Source organism: Pelodiscus sinensis, chromosome 28, assembly GCF_049634645.1.
Source record: "Pelodiscus sinensis isolate JC-2024 chromosome 28, ASM4963464v1, whole genome shotgun sequence".
In the NCBI taxonomy this organism is placed as follows: domain Eukaryota; kingdom Metazoa; phylum Chordata; order Testudines; family Trionychidae; genus Pelodiscus; species Pelodiscus sinensis.
In genome coordinates, this window is record NC_134738.1 from 651411 (window position 1) to 662287 (window position 10877).

The following is a 10877-nucleotide window of genomic DNA, read 5'->3' on the forward strand; positions in this document are numbered from 1 at the left end:
TTTGCTTCAGGTTCTTTGTTGCTATTACAGAAACCCAGTTCACAAAGAAAGACTTCATGCTCCCTGGGCCTGAGGAACTAACCCATTACATGATCGTATCCAGATTGTAACCTGCAATTCTGTGTTCATCTTGAAGCTCTCTGCCTCAATGCTTGCTACTGGTACAGAGGTTAGACGCTGACTTGTTTACCAGGTCTAACTCCCACTGCCACACATAAAGAAAAGTTTATTGGATCCCATTACATTTGTGAGCTGACTGTAAGAACAAAGATTTTTAAAAGGCTTTTTGAAGGCTGGCACACCATTTAGCGCCACATTCACTAGGTCACTCCCTGTCTTAAGCTAATAACTGACTTCCAGTTGTGCCAGACCAAGACACTGTGCAATGTAAATAAGTCATGCTTCTATCCATAGATGTATCCACCCACACTCAAATGCCCAGCTATAGAACATGATCCCTTCATGTCATAGCATGCCCAGCTTTAACTCAAGCCTCTATTACCTCTTTAGAAATGCAGCTTTTAAAATGCTGAAGGCCTTCGCTTGTTACGGTAGAGGCAAAGCAAGATTGATTGAGAGGCAGTTTTGCAGCTGGCAGTTGCTTCTACTGGAAAGATTGATTGCATATGTTTACTGATGCAGATTTTCAAGTTTCTTGTACTGACTTCTTGAGTTTGGAAATTGTGGGCACAAAAAAGCTCTCTTTTGCTTTATTATTTTAATTTAGTGGGGGGAGGGGGAGAAGGGTGTTAATGAATAAGCATCCAGTTTTGCCATCCTCACTTGCAGAATAAAATGAAATAATTGAATCTCAAGTATCCCCCAAGAAATCCTATTACCTTTGGCAGTCAAATCTGGGGTTACCAAATGAAGAAAGCCAGGGAGTGGGAGAGACCCCAAAAGCTAGGGGGTCTTGAGTAGATGTTTAATGCTCCAAAAATTAGAGCGGAACTGGGCAAGATGCAGCCTGGGAGCCAGATCTGGCCCACCTAACACTTGGATCCAGCCGTGCACTGCATCTGGCTGTAGAAAAGAAAAGACTGAGAAGGGACATGATAGCAGTTTTCAAGTATCTAAAAGGGTGCTACAGGGAGGAGAGAGAAAAATTGTTTTCCTTGGCCTCTGAGGATAGGACAAGAAGCAGTGGGCTTAAATTGCAGCAAGATAGGTTTAAGTTGGACATTAGGAAAAACGTCCTGTCAGGGTGGTTAAACACTTGAATAAATTGTGTAGAGCTGTTGTGGAATCTCCATCACTGGAGATAAATAAGAGCAGGTTAGACAGCCATCTGTCAGGGAGGATCTGGACAGTACTTGGTCCTGCCATGAGGGCAGGGGACTTGACTCGATGACCTCTCAAAGTCCCTTCCAGTTCTATGATTCTATTTATAGTCTGCTGCCTGTCCCACTGAGTTTCCAGGCGGTAGCTCAGGCAGCCAGACCCTATTTAAATGACCCCCAGCTCCTTGTCGTGGTACTACCCCTGCAGGGGCTGGAGCCACAAGCCCATTAAATAGCTGCAGCAAACCCAAGTGGCTGCTAGGCAACACAGTAGCAGCAGGGCCAGGATCCATGAGCTCTGTGCAGTGTTTTTAATTCAAAGACTCGGGCTCCAGACAACTCTGGGGGGAGGCTAGTACTTGGCCTTGCCCCTTCCTCCTTTGGCCCGTCCCCTTCCGGGAGTGGAGCCAGCCCATGATTACCTAACAAAATTCAATCAATGTCCCCCCCTACGCCCCTGGCAAAAAGTATTGCCCAACCCTGCATTAGAGGGATATAGCTAGATTCCCTAGAACCCACATTTTTAAATCACTTCAGACTTATCTTTGTTCTTTCTAAATACATCAGCTGCCTTCCAGTGGGTTTACTGCGCAGCTTTGTGAACAGGAGCAGCTTATAGGGAGTTTCAAGAGGGAGTTCTCCAGGTAAAGGAGAAGGGAATACGGGACCCGTGAGGTAAGTGGCTGTCTGTGGTCTGTGCGTGTGTTTGTGTTTGGGGGTTACTTCCTAGTTGCGTGAAAGGAACTGTGTGCTGAGCTTGTTTTTGCCTTCTGTTTGGAGATTCAAGTGCTCAGCTGTTTGTTTGAAGGATCTTGTGCTGTGGCTGGCAGTTGGAAGCCGTGAGCTTTTTAATGAGTATTTGAAATCTAGAACTCTCTGTACACTGATCAAGCCTTAGCCAGGGGCAGGAGCGGCCCGAGGTGGGCTGCAGCAACTGGTGCCCCAGGCAGAAGGCACAATCGGCACCCCCGCCTGCACAGCCATCAATGGCCGTAACGTAATCATGGGGTGCCCCGGCCGGCGGCTCCCTACGTGACCGCCTAGTCTGCCTAGGCTCACGGGCTGTCCCTGGCCAGGGGGCAGAGCTATCAGGAAGGCCAGGGCGTTATAAAGCCCATTAGTAAGCGACCAGGGGCATCTAACAGGGAGTTTCAAGAGGGCGTGAAATACATTTTCCATTCTTTAAAACTTTTAAACTAAACTAAAAAGAAAAACTTCCTGATTTAAACAAAAAAACTATCAATAACCTAAGCAGCTGTAGGAGAGAATGCAGGCAGAAGCCCAGCAGCACAGTGGGGATGTCCTGTTTATTGCACTCAGTGTACTATGTATGATTACCTGCCCTGTGGGCAAGTGGCGTATGTGTGCATTCGGTGCAAGGAGCTCCTGGCCCTCAGAGACAACATGCTGGCTCCGGCACCATGCATGCGCCATTTGCCCGGGGCCAGGGCAGCCCCGAGCACTTGGCGGGCGCACACAAATGCACCGTGTTGGGGACTACTGTACTAGGGTATGTCTACACTGCAGGAGGAATAACGGTAGTTTGGATTAGGAGCTTTAATTTGAACTACCCAGTCCGTGCCGCGTGTAGCCACAGGCAGTTAATCTGGACTACGGGGCATTTAAAAATGGCGGCGCCCGGGAACATGCAAATGAAGCCTGGGGTATTTAAATCCTGGGCTTCATTTGCAAGTTCGAATGCCTACATTAGCCACCTTAGTTCGAACTAGGGTGGCAGTGTAGACATACCCCTAGAGTTCTTTGAGGGAGTCAACAAACACATGGACAAGGGAGAATCCAGTGGATATAATATAGTTAGATTTCCCTCACCAAAGGCTCTTAAGTAAAGTAAGTAAGTTGTCATAGGATAAGAGGGAAGGTCCTTTCATGAATTGATAGCTGGTTAAAAGGGTAGGAATAAATGGTAAGTTTTCCCAAGTGTAGAGAGGTAACTAGTGGGATCCTCCAAAGGTCTGTCGTGGGATCCATCCTATTCAACTTATTTAGGGGTAAACAGTGAGGTGGCAAAATTTGCAGATGATACCAAACTGTTCAAGATAGTTAAGACTAAAGCAAACTGTCAAGAGCTTCAAAAGATCTCACCAAACTAAGTTATTGGGCAACAAAATGGCAAATGAAATTTAATGTTGATAAACTTAAATAAACTTAAAAAACAAAAAATAGTCTGGTAGCACTTTAAAGACTAACAAAACATGTAGCTGGTATCATGAGCTTTCGTGGGCACAGCCCACTTCTTCAGATGCCTCTAGAATATTTGTTGTTCTTTTAAATTTATCCTGTCAGACTAACTCGGCTACCTGCTGAAGCTTCTGATAATTTTAAAGTAATGCATATTGGAAAAAATAATCCCAACTATATATATATAATATGATGGGGACGAATTTGGCTACAGCTACTCAAGAGAGAGATCTTGGAGTCACTGTGGATAGTTCTCTGAAAATATCTAATCTGTGTGCAGTGGCAGTCAAAAAAACAAATAGAACGTTAGGAGTCGTTAAAAAAGGGATAGAGAATAAGATAGAAAACATCTTATTGCCTCTGTATAAAACCATGGTACGCCCACATCTTGAATACTGTGTACAGATGTGGTCACTCATCTCAAAAAAGATATATTGGCATTGGAAAAAGTTCAGAAAAGGGCGACAAAAATGATTAGGAGTTTGGAAAGGATCCCATATGAAGAGAGAGTAAAAAGACTTGGACTTTTCATCTTAGGGGGGATATGATAGAGGTCTATAAAATCATAACTGGTGTGGAAAAAGTGAATAAGGAAAAGTTATTTCCTTATTCTCACAATATAAGAACTAGGGGTCAACAAATGAAATTAATAGGCAGCAGGTTTAAAAAAAAACAAAAGGAAGTTTTTCTTCACTAAGTGCACAGTCAACCTGTGGAAATCCTTGCCAGAGGATGCAGTGAAGGCTAGGACTTAAACAGGGTTCAAATAAGAGCTAGATACATTCATGGAGGTTAGGTCCATCAATGGCTATTAGCCAAGATATTAGCCTCTATTTCTCTGGAGGTGGGTGACGGGGTGGGATCACGTGAGGATTACCTGTTGTGATTCCTCCCTCTGGGGCATCTGGTATTGTCCACTGTTGGCAGACAGGATACTGGGCTGGATGGACCTTTGGTCTGGCCCAGTATGGCCGTTCTTATGTTCTTATGTGCAGGGGGCTTATTTATTTAGGTAACTTAAGAGTATGAAAACTCAGTTCCTGTCTGAATATGGAAGACCCTTTGGCAGTATCACAAGCATTGGAACTTGGATGGCCCTCTCTCTCTACTGTGTAATAAAAATGCAAATGAACATGCTTTTATTAGTGGAAAATAGAAGCTTGTGTTATAAAACTGTAGCAGAGAACAGTGAGCAATTCATACAAATTATAGTCAGTCAGTTGTTGCCCTAAAAATCCAGACACTAGCCTATGAATAAATGCAGAGAGTAATAGATCTCTCCGTATGTATCCCAATAACAGTAGCACATCTATAAGCTATGGGTCCAATTATAGCAACTAGTCAGTGTGCAAACATTCATTATAGAGGGACATAACACCCCTTTGCAATTGTCTTTGTACATGAGTATCTAATCTTTGTGCCTGTCCAGTACATTTTGCAGCATGTTATTTGGGTGAAATAGGCCAGGGGCTCTTCACCTTCATTCCACTGGAAGTTAACAACTTAAAATCTTTCAGGATCTGAGCCTAGGTCCTTAGACATCACTCAAGGGTGTAACTTTGCTTGTAGCTCTTTCCCACAGCATCTGAGTAAACAGAACATGCTAAATCTTAGGTTTGTCCACACTGTGATTGATTATCATGTTCCAAAACATGTTCTCATCATGTTATAACAGTGTGGTTTCTGTCTGGGTACACCAGACTAAATTCAGGGACATGACTAACAGGATTCCTTTAACAGTTATAATCACGGGTAGGACTGTGGACACAATGGGTGTGTCTAGACTACATGGCTCCGTCGATGGAGCTATGTAGATGTGTTAACTAGACATAGCAAAATGAAGCAGCGATTTAAATAATCACCGCTTCATTTACATCAAAATGGCCACCGCGTTGTGCAGATCTGCTGCTTGTCGGCACAATGCAGTAGTCTAGACAAGGATCAGCCAACCCCAGAACCCTTTGTCGTCAGATCCTGTAAGCCTCATTTCACGAGGCATAAAGGATCTGACGCACCAGTACTATAGCAAACTAGCTGCGCTCAACCAGCCAAATAGCCACATGCGGCTAGTGGCTAGCATGTTGGACATCATGGCCATACGCTGTACCTGTGTTTTTCCCAGGAGAGAGGTTGCAAGAGAGTTAGTGCCAGAGATGGCAGCTGCACTTTCTATCTTTGTTATTTTGTTGTCTTCTTGTTAAAGTCTGAGCCTGTTCTCTAGAATAGTGTCTCCAGCCCATCTCAAATAATTTCTATTTTTCCACAAAAGGAAAAATGATCACGATCTACAGGACTGGCAAACAAGGGGATTTTTCCTTATGAAAAAGAATCTGCAGCTTAAATGGGATACGGTTAAAATGAAAAGCCTTACTTAATATTTTAAGAGTCAAATGCTTTAACCGTTTATTACAGGTTAAGACAAAGTGGGACAAGATTAAAGAGTGGTTAATTGTGTTTGCCAGGACACCAAGCAGATTGAGGTCTTTGTATACTAACCCCGAGCCATGTTTAAAACAGTTTAAATGATGGACGCTTGCAGGGCCACGTGAACGCCTTTGGTCTCTTTCAACCCATACATTCCATCACAAGTAACACACATACAGGGCCTATACACACACAGAGGGCCTTTCACCTGTCTCTGGGACCAGCAAGTGCAATATTGCCACGACAGTCTGAAGCTAACATTTCATAGCACATTCCCAGGCATGCCAGTCTATTACTTTGTTTGTTTCTCCATGCAACTATAATAATAAAATGGTAAGGACATGGTTATGTAAGGTCAGGGTTTTCTTGTGATGCAATGACATATTTTATTGGCATAAATTTAAAGGCTGAAATATTTTTGGAGTTCTCTCCATTGTTTATGCAGCATTTCCAGTTTAAACTCAAGTCCACATCATTCTGTAACAAACCTGCTTCTCCATGACACTATTAGAAAACCCTCAATTACTTCAGGGCATGATGAAAGTCAGGAAGAATCTCCAAAAAGCAGGTTACTCAAGGTTTCTTGAACCTTTCTGTGAAGCAGAAGGATTCCGAGTGGATGAGTCAGTGGTTTGATCGGGCATTGTCATTCTGATATTCTGTCTCCATTTAAACAAATGTGCACAACTGCTTGTGTCGTTTACAGAATATAACCATGAAATCTGCTTGGAAGTCAAAGTCCTGGGTAAGTGAGAAGAGAACAGATGCACAGTCCAAGGCTAGATTGTATTCCTAAGCATCTGCTTCAAAGCCAAGCTATTCAGCATGTGTCACACAGGAAGGGGAAATTTGAGAATAACTCCTGGTAAGCACTGAGTTGGGCAGAGAGTAGTGTTCCCTCTAAACTGCGCTTGGGTAGCTGACTGGGGGAGATCAAATGCCACTCTCTTGGTTACCAGAGCGCCCACAGCTGGCATCATGTGTTCCTACTTGTGATGCACATTCATACTTGCTTTAGTGCACATACAATTTATTCCCAATATGGATGGAAAAAAATAGAGTGAGATAGAACCTATAATTCTCTGCTCCTTTAAAATTAGATTTGGCCAAAAGCAAAGTAGCTGCTCCAGACACTCTCAAAACGTAGAGGATTCTGGATCTGAATTTTATAGCAGGCCAAACCAAAACCTCAATTCCAAAAGTCTTTGGAGAAGTTTGTTCTGGATCCCAACCTTGTAACTCAGTCTGAACTCACCATTTTGAGCAATATTCTCAGAATAAAGTTAAAAACCCAACCTGCGGAACTCAGATCCACAAGATATTACTGAGACAAAGAATTCAGCAGGATTGAAAGTATTAAATATTTATATAATCAGGAGAACATCTGTTTTTTAATAGAAATGGTAAAGAAAGTAGAAATTTAGACTCAGCCCCCCAAGGTTAGGACCTAACTTCCCCTCTGGGAAGGTTACTTGCTAATTTACCATTGGTGAAGTTCTTGCTGCAGGTGGTGGAGATCCAATACCTGAGGTGCCATCCGGGAACACAGGAATTTCCAGACTGGAGACACAGGAGCCAGAGGGTAGGTGAATTGATTAAATCAGGAGTTCTCAAACTTTGTGATACCGCGACCCCCTGCTAAGTTGTTTGCGACCCCCTGGGGGGGTCGGGACCCACAGTTTGAGAAATGCAGGATTAAAGAATGCTAGATACCACCATGCAGTGGAAAACAGGTGGTATCATGTTTCTAAGTCCCTGGCTCGCCAATGACGCAGTAAAATCTTATTGCCTCTTTGGGGGCAAGCATTGGGCCACATCTACACTAACAAGCTTGCAGCAGCAAAGCTGCACTGATGTGGGGGGTTGCTAAGTGAAGTGCTGAAACTTACACAGTTGCTTTAAAAAAAACCACAACAAACTTCTCTCTGCTAGTCAGAATTTCTGACTACTAGTCCCCCTGCCCTTGCCATTGTAGATTTGGGAGTTCAGAAAAATGTTGTCTCGTCTTTGCCTACACCACGCATTCTGCAAATGGGGACTATGCTCGATACACTCAATGGTATTTTTGAAAACTGAATCAGACCCATAATTCCCTTTTGGACCGGTGCTGCCAGGGAGCTGCTGAAAGCAAAACATTAGCGATCTGTGGAGGTACGGGTTCGAGTTAAAGAAGGGAAAGGCTGCACAGCATTGAACAAAGTCTTCCCAACAGGAAAGATTTGACTCCAGGATGGGGCTGTTGGAATCATGCCTGGTGCATTTCAGCTTCATTCACAATCTTCATGCACTTGGCTAGAGGCAGAAGAACTTCCTGGGGCAGAAAACTGAACTGGAGGAAAAAAACCAAACACGCACATGCAAGCTAGAGGAACCAAAAGCCAGAAATAGTTTGTGCTGGGGAAAGAAGGTTTATCCTCAATGGGCCAGTTTGTCACAGGAGCACCAAGCAGGAAATCACAGCAACAGCAGACGCCACTGGGATAAGCCTGACCATTACTTCTATTTACCAGTCAAGACTGGAGGCCCTGTATGTATATACACAGGATAAGATACAGTCTGTGCCCGCAAGGGTTTACAGGTCAGAGCGTGAAGCCAAAGGCAGGGTTATAAATCCATATTACAGACAGGTAGCTGAGGTATTGAGAAGCAAAGTAAATTTCCCAAGGTCACATAGAAACTGGGAATGCAACCCAGGCCTCCCTACCTTCTTTTAGTTCACTCTTTGTCGGCCATATCCCAGGCAGAGCTCAGCACTGTGCATTATTCCCCTCTCCTTGTGTGGGGCAGGGCAGAGTATTAACAGGAATTCTATAGCTTGAACCCCCCTCACCTGCCCATTTCGAAAAGCAATCCCCATGTAAAGGCCTGGTCTCATTTGGGTACATCTACACTTGCTCCCTAGTTTGAACTAGGGATGCAAATGTAGGCGACCGAAATTGCTGATGAAGCGGGGATTTAAATATCCCACGCTTCATTAGCATGATCTCACCGGCACGTTACTCTGCTCACCAGCTGTTTCAAAAGTGAAAGTGCACGCCGGGATGCGTTAGTTTGAACCAAGCCCCATGGTTCAAACTAACATTACTCCTCAAAAAATGAGGAGTAACGTTAGTTCGAACCAAGGGGTTTGGTTCGAACTAACGCGTCCCGGCGTGCACTTTCACTTTAGAAACATCTGTTGAGCGGAGTAACGCGCCAGCAAGATCATGCTAATGAAGCATGGGATATTTAAATCCCCGCTTCATCAGCAATTTCGGTCGCCTACATTTGCATCCCTAGTTCAAACTAGGGAGCAAGTATAGACGTATCCATTTGAAAGTTAGATCCATCCAGCTATATCTCTTAGGGCCAGGGAAAATTTCACTCCCTGAGCATAGTAGCCCATACAACCTGACTCCCACGGTAGATAAGGATAAGTCTCAGAGAGCTTGTCTCCACTGTGCTGGGGATTGATGCTGCAGCGATTGATCCACTGGCCGTTGATTTCTGTATCTGCTTTAACGCAATAAATCAATTTCTGAGCGCTCCCAAGTCAATGCCGGTATTCCACCAGGACAAGAAGAGTAGCTAGCATAGACAGGAGAGCAGCCCCCGCTGGCCTTACTTCACATAAGATGCCACAGTAAGTATATCGACTTCATCCATGCTATTTGTATAGCTGAAGTTATGGAGATTAGATCGACAGCAGGGGTTAGTGTAGACAAGGCCAGAGAGGTGGATTAACACTATCCCAGCAAGATGCTTTTCCATGCTGAGTCAGGACAGTCAAAATCTTCAGAGTTCTCCACAAACCAAACAACTGAGAATGTTTTGTTAGGTCAGCTGAAATGTTTAGTGAAGTAATTTCAAAGTGTTTCATTTGAATGTTGACCATTTCTAAGCCATTTCCCCCTCCGCCCTCACAATTTACATTTCAGAAAGAATAGTCTTGAACCACTAACGTGGAATTTTTTATTTAAAAGCATCAATGAAATGTTCTGTCAATTTCAAAGAGTTGCAGAAGTTTTTCCAAGCTCCACAATTCAACACAATGGACTTTATCTCATGCATGACAAAGGGTCAGTTTTGACAAATTGGAATTTTCTAATTAAAAAAACATTTCAGCAAAGATTCCCAACTAGCCCCATCACGGGGTGGAGGTGGGAGTCTCTTTAGATGTCAACCATGAGCAGCCCCAGGGGATAGCTGCTAGATTCATATACCTTGTGACTGGGGTAGGGCATGGAGTCTGAAATTTACTCCCCTTAGATTTAATACCACACCTCTCATCTTAGGTTAAGTGTTTTACAAACACAGTTAACAAAGCTGTAATATCTCTGTGAGGTAAATATTACCCCTCTGCATGATGGGGGAAACTGAGGCAAAGGCAAGCTAAATGACTTGTTCATGATCATATACTGAATCAGTGTCATAAGAACATTAAAATGGTCATACTGGGTCAGACCAAAGGTCCATCTAGTCCAGTGTCCTGTCTTCTGACAGTGCCAATGCCAGGTGCCCTAGAGGAAATGAACAGAACAGGGAATCATGAAGCGATCCATCCCCTGTCGCCCATTCTCAGCTTCTGACAAACAGAGGGTAGGGACACCATTTCTGCCTATTCTTGCTCATAGCCACTGATGTTCCTGTCCTTCATGAATGTATCTAGCTCTTTTTTGAATGCTATTAAATGCCTGGCTTTCACAACTTCCTCTAGCAAGAAGTTCCACAGGTTGACTGTGCTTTGTATGAAGAAATACATCCTTTTCTTTGTTTTGAACCTGCTACCTATCAATTTCATTTGATGACTCTTCGTTCTTACGTTATGGGAGAAAGTAAACAACTTTTCCTTATTTACTTTCTCCAGACCAGCCATGATTTTATAGACCTCTATCATATCCCCTTAGTCTTCTCTTTTTCAAACTGAAAAGTCCCAGTCTCATTACTCTCTCCTAATATGGCGACTGTTCCATATCCCAAATCACTTTTGTTGCC

The 10877-nt window shown here is 43.7% G+C and overlaps 1 long non-coding RNA gene across 1 annotated transcript; it reads left to right on the forward strand.

Moving 5' to 3' along the window:
- Window positions 1–1699: 1699 nt before the first annotated feature.
- On the forward strand, window positions 1700–8830 carry LOC142820960 (uncharacterized). Its single transcript, XR_012897992.1, has 3 exons — window positions 1700–1955; window positions 6610–6648; window positions 7399–8830. It is a non-coding gene; the product is annotated as an uncharacterized LOC142820960 (long non-coding RNA).
- Window positions 8831–10877: the final 2047 nt, after the last annotated feature.